General features: G+C 50.8%; 1 long non-coding RNA gene across 1 annotated transcript; it reads right to left on the bottom strand.

Annotated features, from left to right (window-relative positions):
• Nucleotides 1–6,528: 6,528 nt before the first annotated feature.
• On the bottom strand, nt 6,529–10,434 carry LOC121447959. Its single transcript, XR_005974322.1, has 3 exons — nt 10,421–10,434; nt 9,391–9,482; nt 6,529–6,573 (listed from the first exon to the last, which is right to left on the bottom strand). It is a non-coding gene; the product is annotated as an uncharacterized LOC121447959 (long non-coding RNA).
• Nucleotides 10,435–24,289: the final 13,855 nt, after the last annotated feature.

The following is a 24,289-nucleotide window of genomic DNA, read 5'->3' as shown; positions in this document are numbered from 1 at the left end:
CCCCCAATAGGCCTCCCAGCCTCCCTCCTCAGACTCAGATTTCTTCTTAATATGAATAATTAGCAGAAACACTCAGAGGGGGAGACAGCAGCCATAGCAATCGACCCCAGTGATTTCCGAGCCTCGGGGAGAGCCCAATTTTGCTCCAATCCGGGTGCTGTAAATTCCCATCAAGCTAAGAAAATATAGTGCAATTTAGAAACACTGATACGGCAATAAAACACAGATCTCCAGCAAATGGAATTCGGCAACATCTAAAAATGGAGCCATACATTACTGGGCCTGTGACTCCCTACGGGAACATAGCGCGGGGAGAGACTGGGGGAGCTTCACGCTCAAGTGGCTCCTTCTTTTCTGGATAAAGGCAGGGCCACCCACAGATGGCCCCTGTGTCCCCCTCAGACAGAACTCTCTCTGAATTCAGCAATGGTTCCCAGAAGGGTCTCCTAAGAGAACCTAAGGCTGCCACTGTCACCAGGGGCTGTTGAAGGAGTTTTCACAGAGTGTGAAGGCTGGGAGAACTCCCCAGGAGCCCTCACAAGTGGCTTTCCAGGGAAATGTGATTGTTTCATTTATCAAATGAACAGCCACGGCTTGCTCAAGGTCACCATGGGGGAACTGGTTAAATCTGGATTGAACACACCTCTGTCTACCTATTTTACCCATCTCAGGACTTGGCCTCGGAATAGCAAAAATCAAAACTAAGTTCAGAAGTGCTGCTGTGTTCTGGGCCAGCAGCATTCCCCGGGGTGTAGCAGGTACCACACTGGATGGGGTCCTGCTGAACTATGGGAAGTGGGGGGCTTTGGAGTGGGCGAGGAAGACCAGCCACGTCCCTCCACTTCCCCTGGTTGGGGGAAGTATTTTTTCTCTCTTCCTGGTCCTCTCCTTCTCCCCCTCTATCATCTTCTGTCTCCTCTCTGGCCCTCTCTGCACCACTCCCTCACACTCGTCCACAATTGTGCCCACACAGACCCGCACCATGCAGTCCCAGCTTTACACTTATGCCCCGCTGGGTCCTCCACCAGCGTGGCAGCTCTACAGAGCAGAAACTCACGTGCTGGAAGCCCTTGATTCTCTCTTCCTCCTTGAGCTAAACACAGCTCATGGACTACACTCAGGTCTGGAACACTCTCTGGACAACTTTCATGTGCTCATGGAAACCTGAAACCTAAAAATGGGGCAGAAAACACAGCAGACTGGGATTGGGGCAGGAAGAATGTTCCGGAGTCCGGCTGCTCTGGTCTTCAGCTCCAGTTCTACTACTGACTCTCTGTGTGACAACCTGTGGGAGGTGCTTCATCCTTGAGCCTCAGTTTCCTTATCTGTCACAATAGACCCTACTGGAAGGTTGCTCCAAGAACTTGAGAGGTGATATGTGATCAATGTTTAAGCATGATATAGGTCTTCCTGGGGCCCATGGCCATTGCCTCCAGGAGTTTTCCAGTTCGACCTGCAAATGCTCCAGTCCCTCACATGAAGCGGCACGGCATCTGCACAGAATTGGCATGCACCCTCTCTGGACTTTAAATCATCTTGACATGACTTATAATATCTAATACATTATGCAAATTCTACGTCAGTAATCATGATATTGTATTGCCTGGGGAGCCGTCTACATGTTAGGTCCAGACACTATTGTTTTCTTATTTTTCAATCTGTAATTGGGTAAACCCATGGGTGCAGAAGAGTTAGCTGAACCTGGCGCATGGTAGGTGATTAATAAACAATAATTGCATTAATTGGAATAGGGTAGGTTATGCTGAGACCACCAGTCCCTCTAGTGGCTTAACATTGACATCTGTTTTTCTCTCACGAATTTATCCTTCTGTTCTCTATTGTGAAGAGTTGCCATGACAGGTTTGGAGAGGTAAGGCAATCTTGTGTCTCTACCATTGCAACAGGGAGCCTTCTTCATCATCGCCTAACGGGAGCTGGAGTAAATACGCCATGTTTCTTTCTGCTTCTGCCGAGCCGAGACATCCTGTCCACCTGGGGCTCAGAAACAAGAGCTGTATATAGCGGCAGGTGGCACCAGGACAGTGTCTCCCCACATCCAGGAGGGATAAAAGGCTGGCCACAGGTGGGCCTCACTGGACTCTCCCTGCATGCTCACTGGCATAGGCCCTTCTGTGCACCTCTCTGAGAGCCACAGCCAGCTGCCAACATGACTCACTTTTCTACATTCCCCCCTTTGCTTCTGTCCTGTGCTCTCCCAAAGTGCAGCAGAGGAAACACAAGCCCTTACTGTCCCCATCCTATGCTGGCCTCCAAGTTATGTGCGTTCAGGAGGAGAGCTATTCCTGGAGCTTCTCCTTTGACTCCTGTCCTGTAGCTGAAGGGACTGTCATCAATCTGGTGACACCCAAGCATGCAGGCCTCCAGCATCTGACAGTAGTATGACCTCTGAGAGTCCGGGACAAACGTCTGTCATCACCAGGATGTACATGATGGAGGTGTTGGCCGGGACCTCAGAGGATGTAGGTCTCTTCCCATCAAGGGGCCCCCGTGAACTTTGACTTGGATAGCTGATGCTCCTGGTGGCTGTGGAGAGCCTCACTGAACAAAGGGCAGGCCAGAAACCAAGAAGAAAGGCTTTCCTGTGAGGAGGGTGTGTGCGACAGAACCACAGCCCACAGGTGGACCGGCATCTGGCAGCTAAGAGCTGTGCACTCTTGGACCAACAGCACAGTCTCTAGGAGATTCTTTCTTGTGATGTGGTGATGTGCAGGGAGATCAGTTAGCATTGACTCACAGTTCATTAGCCTGGGGGAAGGGTGGAAGAATACCATTCTAGAGGTGCAGAATCACCAAGGTAGACCAGGTTAGGCCCCACCCTGACCTGACCCCTTCAACAACACACTTATCCCTCCACTGCTCTGGAGTGTGGGCTAGCCAGGGTTCCCAGCAGTCCCCTCCCAGGCACATTTGTCCCCGTGAGATTTTACTTCCCTTTCCCCATCCACATCATTGAAGGAGGCTCAGCCAGATGCTTTTGAGGTAGCCTTAGGGAGGCTCCTGTGCCCTGAGATGAGACGGTGTGGGCTCTTCATTCTAGAGTGGTGGTTCTCAACTTTCCTAACGTTGTGACCCTTTAATACGGTCTCTTGTGTTGTGCTGACCCCCAACCACAAAATTATTTCATTGCTACTTCTTAACTGTAATTTTGCTACTGGTCAGGCCACCCCTGTGAGAGGGTTGTTCCACCCCGCAGAGTCGCAACCTATAGTTCTAGAGTCTGATGGGTGGAGCCAGCCTGAAGCAACCACTGCTGTAACTTCCTCCTTGCCTAGCTTCTGGATCAACTTCTTGGGGGTTCCCCAACCTCTTCCTCTTGAGAGCCCTCCCCCAAGCACAATAGTTTCCCTGTTCCATCTCAGGCTCATCATCTGACATCTAGAGAATAGAACACGGCTCCAAGAAGGGGTGCAAAAGCTCACAGGTGATCCTAAATTCCAGCCATGACTCAAGAGTGGACTTGTTGAGCAATGGATAGGCCTGATGCCCAGAGGTAGTGACCCCGACCCCTGACTGAGGGCCTTGCCCCAGCTGCTGTGAGGTGGAGCCTCAAGCGGAGAGAGGGGGAAGGATGGAGGAAGAGGAAGCACACAGCTCTCGAACTCTTCCATTTATTGCTTTATTCATGGAAGGCTTATCCCCGTGTACTTAAACAGGATTTGAGGAGCTTAAAACTAAACACATTTAAAAGGAAACGATTGTGAAAGCAAAATAGCACAGCACCGTGTCGAAGGAGCGCAGTGTTTTATTTCCTGGGAGGCCTGCAGAGATAATGAAGGTAGAACCTCTTACCCAGGCCACCAGGAGAGCAGATCACAGGGAATGGGTCCCTGGAGAGTCAACAAACATCCCTGGCTTCACTGGAAATTCCATATTGGTCCCCATCCCAAGACCACCACCCTGACCATTTCCACACCCCGGAGCCCCCAAGTCACCTCTGTAGTCAGATCTAATCTAATGAGGGCAGCCACAATGCTGGTGTAGGGGAGGCATGGGTGCCTATGCCACTTAGAAAGGCATTTTTGAGAAATTCTGGGGCAGGACTGGTGGACAATGCCTGTTCCTGCTGGTGTCCCAGCTCTTCGTCCTCCCAGACAGACGGCATCTCCTGAAGAGAACCAGGAGAATGTTCCAGATGTTGCTGCACCCTGGGATGGTAAATTCTGGTGGAATCCAAGGCAGTTGGTACTCATTCAGGCTAGCATCAGAAGCTTCAGGAAGTGTTTGGTCACCCTGGCATTTCCAGAGCCCCAGAGAAATGCTGCAGCCCTGACCAGGGAGTGAAGGTGCTGCCGTCATTACTATCCTCTCACAGCTGGGTAAAGGAAGCCTTGAAGAAAGAAAAAGCATAAAGAATACCATCAAGGAGGTGGGCGCTGCTGTGCGGGATGTTCACATCTGAAATCCCAGCTCTGGGGAGACTGAGGCAGGAGGATTGAGAATTTTGAAGCCAGCCTGATCTATATACTGAGATCTTATTTCAAAAAGAAGAAAAGTGAGGGGAAGGAAGAGGAGAGAGAGATCCCGAACCACAGTTTGGTTCACATCATAGCTCTGCCATAGTTTCTCTGACCCCATTTTCTCCCCTAGGATACAGGAGAACTGAGCTGGGCATGGTGGTGCACACCTACCGTTTCAGCACTTGGGAGACTGAGGCAGGGGAATCCTCATGAGTTTGAGACAAATCTGGACTATACAGTGAATCCCAGGCCAGCTTGAACAAGCCTGCCTAAAAAGTGGGGATGAGATAGAGCACAAAAGAGAGGAGAGGAGAGAGGGAGAGTCTGGGGCATGGTGGGATTTCTTTTCTCCGGGGTTAGCCATGTGAAGCAGATGAAAAATTCCTGCTACAGTTCAGACACTGGGTGCTCAGCAGACAGTAGCTTTGATTATTGGCAAATGGTTCAGGTCAGTTCAGCTCAGCGTTAACTGACCACTTGGCGGAGTCATTAGGGAACATTGTCAAAGAGTCCATTCTCTCTGCTCTGGAGATAGCAATGGCAGGCTTTTCCCAGGGCCAGCTGCTCTAGTATAAGGTGTAAGGGGTACACAGCTTTGGGATCCTAGACGATCTTGGGAAATCAGAGCCTACCATTCCGCCACACTGGCTTCAGAACATCTGCAGAAGGCCTGTGGGACAGAGAGTAAAAACAAGAAGGAAGGAAACATCAGATCCCAAGGTGACTGTGGCAGGTGGGATTTCAAAGTAAGCCTCACGAGTTAAGAAACGGAGCTGAGTTTTAGAGGTGCCGAGTCAAGACTCGAGGGGTGAAGGCTAATGAGAGAGCTGTGGTATCCTCCCACAAGGCCCGCTACTGCGGGTCAGAGTGAGGCCGGCGCTGGCCAAGGCTGGGCCTGCCTCCTCTGGAGGTGTGGTCGCTTCCTACGGCTGTGCTGAATTAGCACAGATTACTAACTTTAAAACAATTTCCCTCCCTTTAGCCTGGTACCAGAGATTGAACCCAGGACTGTAGTGACATTTCAATTGTATTTTAACAAATAAAGCCTACCTGAAGATTTGAGAGTAGAACAGCCCCATTCGTCAGCCTTACAGACCAGGTTATGGAAGCACACACCTTTAATTCCAGTAACCACACTAGTTGCCATAAAAACTGAGTGGTGCACACCTTTAATCCTATCCCTAGAGAGGACTATATAATGGGAGAAGACAGCTCTCACACCCAGTCTCATTCTGAGATTCCTGGAGGCAGGATCGCCATTCCTGACTGAGGTTGATGTAATAGTCGGTCAGTGGCTGTTCTGCTTTTCAGATCTTAAGGTTGAACCCCAATTTCTGATGCTGAATTTTTATTAATCGTGCTTCGCAGGACCTTGTGCATGCTAGGAAAGTGCTCTACCACTGAGCTATGCGTATTCCCAGCCCAAGTTTACTTTTTAAAAAATATCAACACCAACTCACTAAGTAGCCCAGGCAGGCCTTGAGTTTGTAATCCTCCTACCTTAGCCTCCCAAGAGCTGGGAGGGGCTGCAAACCTGCCTAGCCGGAGCTGTGCAAAGCAATGAAAATTTTAATGACAATTCCTTTCTTTAAGCATCTACACACATTCATACCTGCTCCCATTGGATCTTACAGTTCTGGAAGCTAAAAGTTCCAAGTTATCTCTCTCTCTCTCTCTCTCTCTCTCTCTCTCTCTCTCTCTCTGTCTCCACCCCTTCTCATCCCTCTCTTCCATACCTCTACCCCTAACTCCACCCATCCCCAGCCACTCCCCCAACTTCCTTCCTCTTTTTAGGTGGGGATGACATAGCCTGGTACCTGCAGCTCCAGGCAGCAGGCAGGCAGAGATTCTTGGCTTTGAACCAGTGCTGCCATCAGAAAAAAATAAATTGCAAGGGGCATTTCCTGCCACCTGTTACTCATAATTTCCAGACAAATTTACCGAGTGTGGAGCTCTGAGCTGGGTAGGACCCAACAGCAGGTCAGGCTGAACAGGTCTTGCAGGTGGCTCCCAGACCCCCTCTGTGGGCTGCAGGAGTAGGCACACACTACCCCATGGGAGTCCGCCACTCATCTTCCAAGGATTTTCAAGCCAGCTGTTGAATATGGCCATGATTAGAAATCTAATTATATTAACTTACAGTTAAATAAGTTGTATCAAAACAAAGGTAAGGCAAAAGCTCAAATCCACACATGTCTTTATTGTACGACTGTCCTATTACCCGTGCCCTTGAGGTTGTGTGCTTCTGTGGACTCTGGGGGCTGGAAGGACCATGGCACCTGTGCCGCTTTTCATCTCTTCCCGACTCTATGCTCAGTGGCATCGCCACTGCTACCTTGAAATCGCAAGCGTTTACTGCCTGGAACCTGGCAGACACTGCACTTCAGCCTTTGCTTGAAGAGCCAGTTACTAAACATTTACAGCGGGATGCCACGTGTTCCCAGGGCTGAGACCAGCCCATCTTAGACCATCCTCCCCAAACTAGAGGCTGTGAAGCTGTGTCCTCCTTACTCCCTCCTACCTAGTCTCTGAGTCTTCAGTTCTCCATCTCCCCTAGCCGGCTCCTCGGTCTCACCTCCCCCAGGTAGGAGCCAAGGCTGGCCGCTCCATCAGAAGACAGCTGTTCCGCCAAGGCTTGCAGGCCTTAATTCCGATTACAGACACAGCTGGACCACAGCTCCCAGGCGGACACGTAACTAACTTTCACTTTACTCACGTTCCCGGGAAAATTGACGATTTTCTGCCGTTTTTATTACACTTGGCGATCATTTAAAAGGCAGGTTAGTGCACCCATAAAACCGACTTTGCAACAAGCTCGTGGTGGTAGAAAAATACATTTGGCTGAGACCTATTGTTTGCAGTCATAAAACAGAGGCCAGGGGCTCCCTCCCATTCCCAGTCTTGTTCCTGGGAAGTGGAGGGCTGGATCTCTTCCCCGCTCTCCCCATCTCAGGAGACTGAGCACAGTGATGCTGACCCCATTCCTGAGGTTACCAATGGGCCGTAGCCGTAGAGGCTAAGAAAGTCCCCCGAGTCCTGGGGCCTGGGGGCCAGGACACTCCACAGAAGGCCTCCAAGGGCAAAGCTGGCTTCCAAAAGGGAGTTTATAGCTGGCTAATCAAAGCTTAATTATGGCTGCTCAGCAGGCTCCAGCAGGAACTCAGGCCAGGGTGGTTTTGCTCAGAAACTTTTTACAAGCTTAAGCAGAAGCAGCAAATTAGCAGGAAGGGAAGGAAAATCATCCTGCCTTCACCGGTTCCCGGAGCTGGAAATCTGCATTTACCCTGCAGAACAAGGCTCTGGGCAGGTGGTGCCATGGGGGAGGGGAGGGGCGGAGGGCAGCCCCTGGAGGTTCCCTATGGTTAGTGGGTTGCCCTGTAAGTCACGCTCTTGTCCCCGTGGCTGAGGTACCAAGAACCTGATATCTTCTTCCCGCTTCTCCTTCAGTGGCCACTGGTCAAGGTCACACTCCACATAGCTGGGGGTCTGCCTCATTCCTATGCATCCCAGTTCACCCCGAGATTCTGGGCTCTTCTGGGCTTCTGATGAACAAGTTCCACCCCATCTCCTGCACACTGCAGAATTCCTCTGCTCTGTAAAACCCAGTTCCCAGTTCCACCCCTCAAGCAAATCTCCGGGTTCCCCCTCCCCAACAAGCAGTTGCATGTTCTAGGGTGCCTTCCCTTTTTGCCTCCTGCATGTCTCAGAAGCTATTCTGTGACCTGTTAGAATCACGCAAATCTAAATTTGAATCCCATCACTGCCCATTAACTAAAATGCTTACTGTCCTAAGCACCTGGTTTAGCCTGACTGAACCTCAGTGCCTCTGTCTGGAAAATGGGAATAATGAAATCCATAGTAAGAAGTGGCTGGAGGCATTGGTGACCTGTGGGCAGGTAAATGCCACACCCTGCACTGTGGCAGTCAGTAAATGACAGCTATTACACTCTGTTCTAAAACAGAAAGGAAAGGTTTGGGGCTGACAGAGCTTAGTGGTGGAGCCTTGCCTAGCATGGGCAAGGGCTTACATTACCCTCTCAGCAGAGAGAGAGAGAGAGAGAGAGAGAGAGAGAGAGAGAGAGAGAGAGAGAAAGAAGAAGTGGGGTGGGAGATGGCACAATTGGTAAAGCGCTTCATGTGCTAATATAAGGATCTGAGTTCGGATCCCACCCCCCATGTAAAAAGCATGGTTACATTTCACTGGGATGACAGAAGCAGTCATATCTCCGCAGCTCACTGGCCAGCCAGTCTAGCTGAAATAGAAAGCCCCAGGTCCTAGTGAGAGATTTATCTCAAAAACCAAAGTGGATGGTTCCTAAGAGATGGCACCTGTTAGGTATTTTCTTAAAGACAAACCTCTCCGCAGGTGTAAACAATCCCAATCAGACCGAATCAAACCGAATTAAAGATGCCCATGTTTAATGGAGTGCTCCAGGGTGGCCCCAGGAAAACATGGAGAGGGGAAGAGAAAGAGAAGGGGAGACCACGTGTTCATTCTCTGGGCAGCCTATGGGAGTGGTCTTGACCTTCCCTGAGGAAGAGTTACCGTTTGGTGGACTTTCTTGACCCTCCCTGGGGAGGGATCACCGTTTGGCAGACTTTCTTGAAGGTGGAGTTTGAACTAAAGCAACTCCCAGGGGAGGGAGCTTATGCCAGGAGCTGGGGTGGATACCCGCCCCACCCCCCGCAAACAATCCATAATTTTTTTTTTTATAAAGGGGTGTTAGGGAGCTGAGGTGATGCTTCCAACCAAACAGAGAGGAGGCAGAAGAGAGAGAGAGAGAAAGAGAGAGAGAGAGAGAGAGAGAGAGAGAGAGAGAGATTAAAAAAAAAAGCTTTTAAAATCCACAGATCTCCCTTGCTCCCTGAGAAGAAGACCTGGGGTTCTGGAAACCAGTAGAAAGCTCCCCACCTTATGTCGTCAATAGTCATAACCAGAACTTCCCAGCCTGGCAGCAGATTGAGGAGAGAGGGTCTTCTAAAGAGGGTGTGGGTGGAGTCAGCCTGGAAAAGAGCAGCGGAAATCTGGGGACAGGAACAAAAGAAGGCAGGTCCCTGTGTGCTGTGGAGGCCCAGAAAAGGGGATTCCCGATGAGGTTGAGGAGGGATGACAGAACGCAACCCCCAGGAATCCAGGGCAGGGGGAGGGGCGCGAGGGACTGGGCTCAATTGCCGAGTGGAGTGGGCCTCCACAATTCATCATTTTATTGGCGAGTTACAGACTGAATGCCGCTTTGTGCTATCGCAGCCCACCGAGATGCTCCCTTTCAACTTTATGAACTTCGCTGACGATGAATAAAAGCGCTCTGCCATGACAGGCGCCTGCATTATTCTGCGCGATTCCTGGTTCCTAATGTCATCAATTACAATAATCAGATCACCATAACACAAGGCTGGCGCGGGGAGACCACTGAGGGGCAGACATGCGCGACCACGGCTGTTCCGAACTGCTCACTCGTGTTTCCAAAACGTCGTAGATGGCTGGGAAATATGATTGCCCTTAAGTTTCAAATTACCTGCAATCATTAAAATAATCTAGTTCATATTCATAAAGCCGTGATTATGTTTCACATACCCAGTAAACACTTTATGAGAAAAACCCACAATTCTGCAACGAAATAAAGAGGCGCGATCTGGTGGTGTCAAAGTGGTAAGTCGTGTTGGCGTGAAATCTGCTACAAACACGGAGTTGGGACTTGAGTGCTCTCCAGGGAGCACATTCCAGGCCATGGTGGTGGGTGGTAGGTGGTGGGGGTTGCATGCACAGCAAGCAGAGGAAGGAAAGAGAGAAAGACGAGAAGGCAGCCATATCCAGAACTCCTGGTGTTTTCCTCAGCCTGTGCCTCCTTTAGATGACCACTTAATCCAGGAGACACAAGCAGACCTAGGTCACCGTCGGCATCATCGTGAGGTTCACATGACCTTCCTATTGCTACACTTACCTGGTGGATGGGAAACATTGACAGCTGAGGTTCAGAGACTTCCAATGATTTTCCTACAATCACACATGAGGAAAAGCAGACTCAACGTCAAGAATGGGGTTCCCAAGCACACCCCATATTTCTTCAAGGGCCTTATCTGAGGTCACGTGGCAGTGGACGTCACACTGGTGTCCTGCTAGCTAGGGGACATGTTTGACCTTGCCACCTAACCACGTCCAGACCCGAGGCCTTTTTATTTGTTTGTTTGTTTTCTAGCCTAGAAATGTACCTCATGGTACAATCTGGTCATTCTCAGCATTGACCGAATATTTGACACTGGAGGGAAAGCCATTTTTTTAAATCCCTTACTTGAAAACGTCTCTCTCTCTCTCTCTCTCTCTCTCTCTCTCTCTCCTCTCTCTCTCTCCTCTCTCTCTCTCTCTCTCTCTCTCTCTCTCTCTCTCTCTCTCTCTCTCTCTCTAATGCCAGGGATTCTTGTGTGTGATACGCACATGTGAGGATGTGGGTGTCTGTGCATAAGTGGGTACGTGTATACGCTCATGCATGTGAGGCCCACGGTCACCTCCCGATGCCTTTCTTGATTGCTTTCCACCTGATTTTCTGAGGCAGGATCCCTTGCGGAACCTGGAACTTACTTATTTGCTAGACTTCCTGGCCAGTGAACTCCAGGGATCCTCCTGTCTCTGTTCCCCCAGCACTGGGGTTACAGACACATCCTGCCATGCCCAACTTTTATGTGGGTTTGGGGACTGAATTCAAGTAGGTCCTCATGCTTCCACAGCAAGCATTTTACAACTGGGTTGTCTCCCCATCCTCTAGCGCACGCGCGCGCACACACACACACACACACACACACGATAGATAGATAGATAGATAGATAGATAGATAGATAGATAGATAGATGATAGATAGATAGAATACATCCATCCCTTCCAAACAGAACCACATCAAAGAAGATGAAAATTCCCACTTCAGTGCAGAGCTGAATACAGTAAGAGACTCCTATCTTTAGGATGAGCCCTACTGAAACCAGCCTCCTCCCTGAAACTGCAATCCTGCCGCCCTTGGGCAGGGCCTGCACCCTCAAAGGAAGGAGAAAAGATGGCAGCAGGCAGGTGGAGCCCAGAGGGGTGGGATTTCAGCTGAGCATGTCCAGTGCTTTCTCTTAAGCCCACCAATCATATAAGTGTCTCCTCTTTCCAAGCTGATTAGAAGGTGAAAGAATGCAGACCTGGGTCCACCCACACAGCTCTAGCTATACAAAGATTCTCCCTGGAAACCAGCAGTGGTGCAGGGTGGCTCCTCCCACCCCACAAACTAAAGAAAAGCTGAGATTGAGAGAGAGAAAATAAGAGGGGGAGGGAACCATTTCTAGCCCCTTGGTTCCCCAGCGTTTGCCTAGTACCCTCTCTTGGTCCTTCTGCCTATTTTAGATGATACACATGCATGGCCTTCAGGGCTAGCTGCCGTGGGACTTTCTAGACTGGTCCAGAAGGCATCCTGAACATTATCTATCACTGGGAGAAACTCCATGGCACAGAAGTTGTTCCAGGATGCACCCTTCCCTCCTTGGTGACAGCAAACTCAGAAAGAGTGGTTACAGAGCTCTGTCGCCATCATGGGATCACCCACCCCAGCCTCAGTTGATCCTTCCCAGGTGCGCTGGGCACTCAGCTTCGCACCTGGTCTGAGGATAACTTTAGCTGGGAAATAGTCAAGATTCTGGGGACATCTGAAGACAGAGGTGGCTTTGGCCGCTGTGAACATGTCTCGAGAATCAGAGGCTAGTGGCCATTAAGGAAAGAGGTTCCAGGGCTGGAGACATGGCTCAGCGATTAAGAGCACTGGCCGCTCCTCCAGAAGTCCTGAGTTCAATTCCCGGCAACCACATGGCCCAGGTTTTAAGGTCTCTCAAGCTGAGAGTAAGACAAGGGTATCAAATGGGGTCCCGAGAGGACAGAGACCCTTAGCTCCTCACCCAGCTCTTCCACCAAGCTGTACCAGTTCTCTCAGATTTATCTGCCCCTCCCCCTACTCATCTGCCATCCAAACCATTCTCTCCCGTCTAGACTCCACCTACTGCCTAATTGCTCTCCAAGTCTCTACTCTTGTCTTCCAGAGGGACACCTAAAGTCACAAACCTAGCGTGTTTTACAGCTCTCCTGGACACAATCCGATCTCTGACCACCCCACCCTACCACCTACCCCACCCTGAGCCAGCTACAAGGCTTCCTGACTCCCTGTCCCAGGGAAAGGTTCACAGTGGCTTCTTACTTTCTGAGCTCAGGGCCTGGATTCCCAGAGCATCTGGAGGGAAGACAAAGGACAAACAAAGCAAACCCATCCAGTCACTCCTCAGTCACTGAGGGTGGGAACAGAGTGATGGGGACTCTTTCCCCTGAAGGGGACTCTTTTTGGAGACAGGGTTCTCCCTGACTCCCTTCCCACCTCAGTCACCTCACGGGCCCTCTTCTCACCGCCACCACCCACTTCCACTGACCCTTCACCTACTGGGTTCCCACAATCCTTGGCACCCAGCTTGAGACTCTTGGGCCCCAATTAGTTCCCTGTTTCCCATGCCAGGTGCTGCGTGGCCATGCCATGCTCCACATCAAAGGTCTGTTCATGCCACAAAGTTCCCCTATGAACTCAGGCTGCCGTATACCCACCACCTAGACCACTGCTGGCCCCTGTGGCAAAAGACAGACCAACATAGCCAATGGCACACTGGCTCATAAAGCTTCATGCGTCAGGGGTCTGGAGGAAGGGTGAGCAGGTAAAATGCTTGCCATGCAATTATGAAGACATGGGTTGAGATCCCCAGTACACACATACCACATGTTCTGGTAATAGAGAGGCAGGAACCTGAAGATTCTTGGAGCATGCTGGCCAGTTCATGTAGCCGAATCATCCAGCTCCAAATTTAGGGTAATACCCTGTCTCAAAAAAAAAAAAAAATGAGGTGGTTGATAGTGATTGAGGAAGACACAAGAGACCTCTGAGGTAGCAGGCCTCAGGCAGCAACCCCCACAGAAGCAAGTACAAGGGAGCAACCGCTGAGGGAACAGGCCCAAGCCAGAGACTCCGCGGGTCCAGGTATGAGTCAGGGACCTTCAAGGGAGGAAGGCACCCAATGTCAAATTCTGGCCTCCACACACATGTCCACATACATGGATGTACACACACACAGCTTCATACACCGTCTCTGCTCCGTCACTTGGTAAACTGTCATGAGCTATCTGAGCTCAACAAGAAGCTGGCTCTGGAGGCAGGGTTGATCCCACACTCTTCAGACCTGAGCGTGTTTATCTAGTGTTCTCCATGACCCCTTGTCTAGGGACAGCCTGACCCCCGTGAAAACACCAGAGGGCAAACCACAGAGGTTGCTGTTATTTATCCCAGGATACTGAAAGTGTCTACAGTGCAAACAGAAGTTCATCCACGGGAGCCCACCCTTGGCTGGGAGAGAGCCCAGTTGAAAACTGCAGCTGGCTGCCTCGACTTCCCCAGTTGGTTTTCACCGGATGCTGTGGTTTGCTTTGGTGATACCCTTTCTGCTCTGATTTGTCATTTTACTTGGAAGCCTCTCCTAGGGGACACTCTGCTCTGCCCAGACTTTCTCAGTCCAGCTGGAAGCCTTCATGGGGCTCCCCAGTCAGTGTTTGCTGGGTGTTTGCATGCTCCTGACTGGATGCTGCTAGCTTCCGTTTGCTCTCTCAGTGGGGTTACCTCGGTCATGTCCTCTGGATTAGTGAACAGATAATATTCTGCTGTCTGTCTGTCTGTCTGTCACTCACTACTTGTTCTTTTACTTCTGCTTGCTGTGTACACTAGGAAGACTCAGTTTACCACATCTACAACCGCCAAAAACAGAGTTAAAACAACCTATTGTGGTTTCTTTCCCTCCATCTTTTCTTTCCTTTTTCTTTTTGTTTTGGTTTTTGTTGTTGTTGTTTTGTTTGTGTTGTTGTTTTTGGTTTGGTTTGGTTTGGTTTTGACCCGGAGAAGGGTCTCAACTCTTAAATTCACTATGAAACCAAGGATGGTTTTGATCTCCTGATACTTCTGCCTTCACCTCCTGAGTATTGGGATCACAGGGATGTAGAACCCAAAGTTTTGTTTATCTTAGAAAGCACTCTGCTAACTGAGCCACATCCCCAGTTTCAAGCCACTGCTCTTGATAAGCTGAGATTCAGGCGTTAGTGACAGAAAACGACCCTAGTGAAATAACACACGGGAGTTCAGGGATGGATGTTGCTACGTTAAGTCACAGGCTGACATGACTTTATTGAATGTGGCTCCCAAGATTTTTTAAGTGACTCAATGGCTTGCCTTGATGGTTCACGCTGGATTTCTGCTGCAACAGTACTGCTCAGTCCAGCAGCTCTGACTCAAGGCCAGGAGCCTGACAGTGAGCGTACCTAGAAGTCCTCTGCCCAGCTGTGAGATGGGAAGGAGCCAGCCCCAGCTTCAGATTCCTTCCAGACCCCAGCTGACCCTCTGTCCCCCCCACGGCTCCCCCCTCAGCCCTGAACCCCAGAGCTCTTGCTGGGGCCCCTTGCTGTGGGAGCCTGTGTCTGCCACAGCCTGGCTGCCTGAGGAGCTGCTGCCAAGGAAGGCTATCTCGCCTCAGAGAAGTGTTAATAAATATTTACAGAGCCCTTTGACAGTGCCCAGGGAGAATACAAATCAGACCCAGCAGGCACTGGATCGGCCTCCCCAGGGCTGTGGTGAGGCCCCAGCGGTGCAGGCCTGGCTGTCTGCTGACCCTGCCCCATGTGGCCCCATGACTCCGGTTACAGAAGCTGTGAAATAGGACCATCTCTCTCGATTGATTTCTGTGGCTCTCCCCACAACTGCTGCCCTTGATAACTCACACCATATGGATTTTTCTATAAACCCCCAAATTAATATCTGCTGTGGGTAGGAATATACTACTGCCGGATATGGAGGAGTCTCCTGGCTGGCGTGCTGGGGATCAGAGGACATAGTGCTTGTGGCTGCCCTGCTGTGCCTGGGCTCGAGCAGACTGGCCTTTGCTTTATAGGCATGGGAGCAGGAAAATGTGTACTTAGTGTGAATGAGGTTGTATGTACAAGGCACATGGGCCTCCCAGGGACCCTACAGTCATTAAAAAAGAGACTCTTCAAGATGGCAGAGAACGAACAAGGGCAGAGAAAGAACATCCAGTCCGTTCACACCCAGCTCTGCCACCCAGTCACTTCACTCACACCCAGCTCTGCCACCCAGTCAGTGCACACCCAGCTCTGCCACCCAGTCAGTTCACACCCAGCTCTGCCACCCAGTCCATTCACACCCAGCTCTGCCACCCAGTCCGTTCACACCCAGCTCTGCCACCCAGTCCGTTCACACCCAGCTCTGCCACCCAGTCAGTTCACACCCAGCTCTGCCACCCAGTCAGTTCACACCCAGCTCTGCCACCCAGTCAGTTCACACCCAGCTCTGCCATCCAGTCAGTGCACACCCAGCTCTGCCATCAACCTTCTGTGCGACCTAATTAAGCTCCTTAGCCCCTCTGCGCCTCAGTTTCCCACTCTACAAAGCTGGAATAGTCTAATAGAATCACAGAGTTGTTGTGGAGATCTGAATTATCCAGAAAAGGCCGAACATGGCAGTCTCCACTTGGATAAGACTTAGGTGGGAAGCAAGCAGAGTAATCTTCCAAGGGGAAACCTGGGAAGCTCCCCCTCTGCGAGGTGGGTACCCTGGAAGGACAAAGAGTGACACTGAAGCACAGATACAGAGAGTGGAAGACGCCACCCAGGCCAAGGACTGCAGAAAAATGTGCCAGGCCAGGTAACGGCAAGTGCAGAAGCCAAGAAGACGGTGACCACAAGAGAGCCAGTCATGGAGCATGCCCGCACCTTCCCTACAGGACACAGGAGACTGAATGTGTAGGGGCATGATGTCCCCACTTTAGCTTGGAGGTCAGCGGATGAAGTGAGATTCGGTCTCACTGTGCTCTGACCTCCCTCTTCCACCGTCCTGCTTTTCCGAGCTCAGACACACACCTCCTGGAATCTGTGTCTCCTGTCCCAGGGCTTTGGAGAAGGTGAGTGGGCAAGAGGAAAGCCCGCAGGCACAGTGTGATAGTGATAGCCAAGGATGGCTGATTGAGACAGGAGCCTGGGTGGAAGGATTCAGCTACCCCTGCCCCACTACTCCTGTTTAAGCCAAGTCAACACTCACAGCAGACGCCTTTAATCCAATTGTCTTTAATAAAACTGCTAATTGGGTTGGGGATCTCCATGGGGCCTGGCCAAGGCAGCAGGCTGCTCAGCTGCTCCGGGGTAACCTCACCCATGCTCTTTCCTCTGCCGCCTTGAATTCATCCAGCCTGGCATTCCAAGGAGCATAGAGGCAGGTCAGAGCCCAGAAGTCTCACGGATGGGCAGGCGTGAGCACAGGTAGGCTTAGGCTTCTCAGGTGCATTCTTTGGGGGCGTAGATGTTTCTCTGGTGCCTCGAGGTGCACAGGTATGTTCTGGAGCCAGCCTCCTCGGGTCCCATCTTGGCTCTCCCACACCTGACACTGCTTACACTCTTAGGCTCTGGTTTCCTCGGTTGGGAAATGAGACGGTGAATGGTGAAAGGACTCACACTGGGATAAAACCCCACTAGACCATTCCGACCAAAGCTTAGCCACGAGCACCTGCTTTCTGGATGGCCGCCTGACCCTGCCCTGGTGTGGTCCTGGACCTCAATGTCCTAACAGGGATGTGTTCCTGTGCCTGCTCTGCTGAGCCTAAACCCTCATGCCCTTATCCCAGCCTATTCTCCCCACCTTCCCCAAGCAGACCAGGCTCTGCCACTGTAGCTATGTTCCCCAAGGAAAGGTCCCCATGAGCAGTGTCTGTCACCAGGAAGGCAAAGACGGCAAGGGAAGTGACAGGGAGGGAACACAGGTTTGGAGACACATGGGGGCCCTGTGCCTGAAATCAAGCAGAAGAAAGCCAGCATTCCCCCAAAATACAAATAGAAGACCGTGGGTTGGAGCTGACATGAGTCAAGGTCCAGAGCTTGTTCCTCTGGTCCCAATGAGACCTGTGATTAAATAGATCAGAGTTGGGGGTGGGGAGCGAATGGTCGTGTCCGGGTGACAGGGAGAGGACATAGGAAGCCGTGTGTGACCAGGTTGCACCAGCGTAGGAGAGAGACAAAGGGAAGTAGGGCAGTGAGCAGGTGGCCAGGCAACGTGGTCGATGGCTTTAGGCTGAGTGAGGAGAGGTGACAACCTGGAGGACACAGGACCAAGAGACAGGAAGGTGGCATCTCTAGGACGCCATGCTGAGCACCTGGCACCAGCAAAGCTCTTCATTAACAGGTTCAGCCTGCAGTCACCCCCCACCAGGCAGGCATCCTCAGAACCCTGCCGAGGGAAGGAAGTGAGCTCAGGAGGGGCAGGTGACCCACGTGGAATCACATCGCTCATTACTTCTACCTAGTGACTAGAAAGGACGCTTTAAGGACAGGAGACATAGTCAGGAAGGGTAAACAGCTAAGGTCTCAAGACTGTGCCAGTTCTGAGCAGCTAGAAGGTCTAAAGTAAGACATGGATAGTTCTGGGACCCAGAGGCCAGGGTGCTGGAGAGACTGGGTATGTGGATGCTGAGCCCCTGATGGTATAGGATTTTCAATGATCTTCCTCCCTCCGCCCCTCTCCCTCTCCCCTCTCTCTTCTCCCTCACCTCCTCTCCCTCTTCCCCTCTCCCTCCCTTCCTTCTTTTCACTTATTCTCTCAGCCACTCAGCATTTTATCAGGCACCAGGGTTTGACCATGGCCAGCTGCATAGGCCCCTTGCACTGAAGAACATGTATGTATGGTAGACGGGGGCAATATGAAAACAAGCCAATGAAATAATTCCATTTGGGTTCAATCCATGAAGACAGGAGAACGACTCACTGAGAGAGAGAGCTCACACTCAGTGCCTAGCGAGCTTTCTCCTGCTTAAGAACCAGTTGAGGGGGGGACCTTATGGGGACCTGCAAGAGAGGAGGCAAATGACAGAGAAGACTTCAGGAAGGAAACTTGGGACAGGAGGGCTTGGGAGTTTCCAGGGATGGTACCCAACAGGGCCAGACCAATGACCATTGCCGTGGGAGTGCATTGGAAGCTTTTGATTAGGAAAGGGAGGGAGGTGTTGATTTGCCTTTTAGAAGACCCGTTCTGCCAGAGTGACCAAAGTGCCTCAAGAAGTTTCTCCTTGGGGATTAGTACTAGGCAACATCTACCTCCCTCCTCACAAGGTCACAGCGACAAACCAAAGTTCTATTCCACCGAAGTTCATCCTGGGAAACCAATGAGTTTATTAATCTTATTTGCAGAGCAGTGGATGGGGGGTTATGGGCAGGAGAGTGGGAGCCTTTAAAACAGCCATATTGGAAGGTCAATACACAGCATAACTGATGACGCCCCTATGGGGGAGATGTGTGTATGGAGCCCTTCCCCTAGTCTTCCTAGCCTGTGTTCTTTAGCCTTCAGATCCCACAGACCCTTGGGTGAGGGTCTCATAATCCTCCCTGCCCCTTCTATGAGGGCAGGGCAGCAGTCGTCAACCTTGGCCACGATGGTCTTCTGCACAGATGAACTCATTAAGATGATGGCTTGGGGACAGTCCTGTACAACCGAGGGCAAGCAGAGAAGGCAGAGCAGGCAGCAGGCACCCTTGCACATTCTGGCCCACCCAGGGGACAGAGAAGATGCACTGAAGTGGGAGGAAGAGATGTCAAATTTGGAAGACACGTGACCGCTAAAAGGCTGTGAATTCCTGTATCTTCCTTTGTTTTCTGTGTCCACGACACTCATTCATTCATTAGTATTTAGTGTCTACTATGGCCCAGAGATTGAGGGGGACCCAGTAGCAAACGAAAGAGACAAAGCTCTCCAGTCTATAGGAGGTAAAAAGCGGGTAGCAAGAGCTGAAGGGAGAACAAACAGAGAGACAGGTGAGGGAGGGAGATGAGGAGGATTGTCATTTTAAGCCAGACAGCTGGGAAAGGCTCACGGGAATGGGGACATGTGGTGAAGAGCTGCATTTGCGGAGGGAGGCAAATGTGTGGACATCTGGGGAAAGACATTCTCGGCAGAGGGAACAGCAGGTGCAAAGGCCCTGAGGTTACAGGGTGAGTCTGGTATGCCTCGGTGTGGCTGGAACAGACTGAGCCAGGGGAAGAGGCTTCAAAATATAGCAGGAGATGTGGAGGTTACTCATAGGATCCCCCCCCCCCCAAGCTGCATTCCTGGTTCTCACTGTTTGCTTATTTCATGATGGAGAATGGGGAAAGAGCATCCCCCCGTGATCCCTCCTCCACATAGCAGGCAGAGTGGGCTTCCTAAAAGGTGAATCAAGGCCTGCTTTGCTTTCCTAATTAAAAGCTGCCAATGCATTCCCTTTGTAATGGCCACAGACTTGGCTCTGCCAGGTGCCAGCCCTGGAAACTTCTCAAGCCCTCCTGCTTCGGGGTCCCCACAGTCTTCGCTGACAGTCTGATGTGCAGTGCTCCCCAGAGCCATGATGTAAGCACAAGTTGATTCCCAAGCCAGTTCATCCGGGCAGTACATACTGCTGTCACCACCATGGGCTCCAAATGGGAAGGGATAAGATGAGGGACACCTGCCTCCCTGGCTACCCTGCGCAGTGAGTATCAACCCAATGCTATGACTCAGGTTTCCCAGGTTACAGCTCAGAGAGCTGCAATGCATTGCCTGAGGTGGAGCTGTGCTTCGTGGGAAGCTCTACCTGACTCCAGCCTCCACACTGGCTCCAGGCCCCATAGTAGCCGATGCCTTCAGAAGGACAGAGGAGGACCTCAGCCCAAAAAATGGGCTTGCAGGAATGAGATAGCCTCCCTATGCTCTTGTGTTGGGGTCTGCCTCAGGGTCCAATCCATCCATTTGTCCAGCTGTCTATATTTCTGCCCAACTCATTCTTCTGTCTGTCTGTCCATTTATCATTCATCTATCCACCCATCTCTCCATTCATCCATCTGTGTAGCCATCTATACATCCACATATGCACCTAGTTATCCATCTAGCCATTATTCCATCCATCCACAAATTAAAATACTTGTGCATCCATCCATCCATCCGTCAAGCCATCCACTCATCCATCCATCCATCCATCCATCTAGTCATCCACTCATTCATCCATCCATCTGATGTGGGAGTGTCATATATCAATCTGTTGATTTCATTGGCTAAGCAATAAAGAAACTGCTTGGCCCTGATAGGTTAAAACATTGGTGGGAGGAGTAAACAGAATAGAATGCTGGGAGGAAGAGGAAGTGAGCTCAGAGACGCCATGCTCCCCTCGCCCGGGGCGGACGCGACCCAGGATGGACGTAGGCTAGAATCTTCCTGGTAAGTACACCTAGCGGTGCTACACAGATGATTAGAAATGGGCTAAATTAATATGTGAGAATTAGCCTAGAAGAGGCTAGATAGAAATGGGCCAAACGGTGTTTAAAAGAATATAGTGTCCATGTAATTATTTCAGGGCATAAGCTAGCAGGCGGCCGGGGTGCCGGGGACGCAGCCCCGCCGCTCCCATTACAACATCCATTCATCCATGCATCCAGTCATCCACTCATTCGTCCATCAATCCATCCATTCATCCATCCATCTTTCCATTGTCCATCTAGGCATCCATTATTCCATCCTTCTATTCACTCACGTGTTTGTCTGGCTCTGTACTGAGAATCTGCTCACCAGCCACAGTTCAAAGCTCCCCGGTAGTTGAAAGGGCATGAGTTGGGGCTGACTGACCCTTGGGTCACCTCCTTGCCACTCTCTAGAGCTAGTCAGATGGCTCCACCCACCATTTGCCCATCAGAATGACACGTCTTGGGACTTCTTGTCATTTCCCATCCAAGATTCCATTACAAGGTGTGATTGCCGAAGTAATAGACAGATAGTGGATCTGTGTGAGCCCCGCCTTCGCACCGGGCAGCTGCTGAGTTTTTCCCATTAGCCACAGGGCTTGACGGACAGTAATGGATTTCATACTGATGCGGAGCCTGCAGCGGATAATTCCGTGATAACGGTTTATCAGGCACTGACGGGAGTAATGGGTAATCACCAGGCAGAAAGCAAACCCGTCAGGGAACCTGGCCTCCGCCCAGACAGCCGTACCTCTGTTGTGCCAACTGCCACCTTCTCAGCCTGCAGCCGGCTCCCGTCTGTGTCCTGAAGGATGGCAGAGTGACTGGTATGTGGCCAAGCCCAGCTGGGGCCTCAGAAACCACTTTCAAAGATTTCAGCTTGAATCATCATCCCAGAGAGCCCTCCACCTCTTTAGAATCATCTTGGAAGAATGGGTGGAGTTGAGGAGACTGTGATTCAGGAGACCCCCAACCCTCAGTTCTGTCACAGTCCTGTGTATGGGTGAAGATATAGATGGAGAGTCAGCATCTGTGTGGCCTAAGTAACTGTTCCTTGGAGCCTGGGCGGGGAGCATAGGCCCCTCTCACCACCTCTGTGGGTCCCCTACTCCACCCTTGCAAACACTTGACTGCACCATCTGTGACTTACTAGGACTCCACACAGTGTCTGTCTTATAAAAAATCTATAGTAAAGGAAGAAAAATTAAATGATAATCCCTTTTCAATTTCTTTTAAACATCTAAGTCCTTCTCTGTCATTTGACTCCCCAATGGGAAGTGAGCGATACAGACACTCACTGACCTCCCCTTCCCTGTCATGTTCTGTGGCTTCTTTTTTGCTCTGTATCTTTTTTTTTTTTTTTTGTTTTTTTGTTTTTTTGAGACAGGGTTTCTCTGTAGCTTTGGAGCCTGTCCTGGAACTAGCTCTTGTAGACCAGGCTGACCTCAAACTCACAAAGATCTGCCTGCCTCTGCCTCCCAAGGGCTGGGATTAAAGGCATGTGCCACCACCGCCCAGTTTGCTCTGTGTCCTTAAGTGTGACTAGGCTTTCCCAGTGTTTGGGCAAGCTGTCCATCTCATTAAACTGATCAAATAGGCTCCAACTACTTTTTTTTTTTAACTTATCAACATCATTGTTGTTATTGTTGTTGTTGTTGTTGTTACATATGTTTGTACAATGCATGTATGGGTTCATAAGCTGTAATCAGAGGACAACTTTATGGAACCAGTCCTACCTTCATGTGGATTCCAGGGTCTCAAACTCAGGTTGTTGGGCTGGAATGGCAAGCCCCCTTACCTTCTGGGCCATCTCAACAGCCCTCCATCTAAAAATTCTTGAATTACAACTTGGTATGTTGAATTACAACAGGTATATTCTGTCCTGAAAGAATTTGAGTTATTGGGATTTGGGAACTAGATCTGGGGTCCAGATGTGGACCCAGGGAATGGTATAGCTCTAGCTTCTGGTCATAGAAAAAAAGAATGTCCAACAGTCCCAGAGGGTCATTCTAGAGACCAAGAGAGTCAGGAGAGTTGGCTGAGCTCAGAGAAGAGATGAGCCCGGGGGTGAGTGTCCAGAGCCCAGAGAGGGCTACACTGGCCATGAGTGATGGTTATTCTCAAGGCTCCAGAAGGTGATATAACATGTCCTATATGCAGGACGCCATTCTAAGGCTTCACAAGCTGGCCTGACTCCACCTTCTTGCCTTTCCAAGTGGGAGTAACAGTTACCGTTTCTGTCCCCGCAGCACAAATGAGGGCATGAGGCACAGGACAGAGATTGACCTGCCCTCAGTCATACAGCTAGTGATAGCAGACTATGATTCCATCCCAGAAGGCAATCCTCTGGAACCCCAACTCTTAACTTGAACCAGAGTCACTTGTCCCCAACAGCAGCCTTAACCTCAGGCCAGATGTGATACTGACCAGACCAGGAGCTTCCTTTCTAGTTCCGGTCACAGTGGAGCCTTTCAGGGAGTAGGAGCTAACTCAAATGGCCCTCAAGAAAAGACTGTGTTGCTACACCCAGATCAGCATTCTGCCTTCTCAGGTGTGTGGCTTGTCAGGCTATGAGGGCCTGGTGTCTGAATTGGCCCACACCACAAGGGGGTTTTTTCTATCTGGAGAGCCCAATGTCAACTGTCACCTTACCACTGGCTTTGGGGTCCAGGAGAGGGCAGGAGTCTGTGTAGGGTGTGTGAGCAAAGAGGAGGACTAGGTAAATCAGAGACCCAAGATCCGTCAAGACCCTTGCTATCACAGGGACGAGTCCTGAGCCAAAGGCCCTCTGTACCAGCGACCACATCAAGAACCACTCACCTAGGACCACGCATTTCTCGGAACACATCTTACAATCTATAATCAAATATCCATGCATGAAACTGTTGGATCAGCATCTGATACCCACTCTTGGACCAAGGCTCCAGAGGGCAGAGTCTATGTACCTGAAATTCCACCCAGCCAACAGTGGATCTCAATAGTTAGATAGATGCACGGATGAACAGTAGGCAGAATGGCATGCTCCCACATAGATGAAAGCCTGAGGCAGTGCAGGAACCTGTGTGAGAACCCAAGGGATTCTGGGAAGAAGATGGATTCAGAGCTCCAGAGAGAGCATGAGGTCCCTATCCTAATGCTTGGGAGAAGGGTTGGGCCAGAGAGACAAACAGATTGGACATACAAACTGGCAGCCAGCCCAACTAGCATGGAGAGGTCAGAGGCCAACGCTAGAAGAATGATGCCCTCCCCCTTCCCTCTCTGCCCAGGGCCAAGCACCAGGCCTAATAATTAAACTGGGTTTGCTCAGCCAGGCCCTAGAGGAGTCAGCTCCAAGCATTCCAGATGGGCTCTGTTTGTCAATTTGAAAACTAATCTTTGACTATTTAAACAGCAGCTTAGCGGGCCCAGACCAGGATTAGCATTTGGCACCTAGGCTGCAGAAGGTAGGGAGTACTCCCAGGTGTTAGAA

The sequence above is a fragment of the Microtus oregoni genome, unplaced genomic scaffold (assembly GCF_018167655.1).
Source record: "Microtus oregoni isolate MIOR12 unplaced genomic scaffold, Mior012 000005F_ref0000423, whole genome shotgun sequence".
Classification (NCBI taxonomy): Eukaryota; Metazoa; Chordata; class Mammalia; order Rodentia; family Cricetidae; genus Microtus; species Microtus oregoni.
The sequence above is the reverse complement of the archived record's forward strand: the minus strand, read 5'-3'. Positions and strand labels throughout refer to the sequence as shown.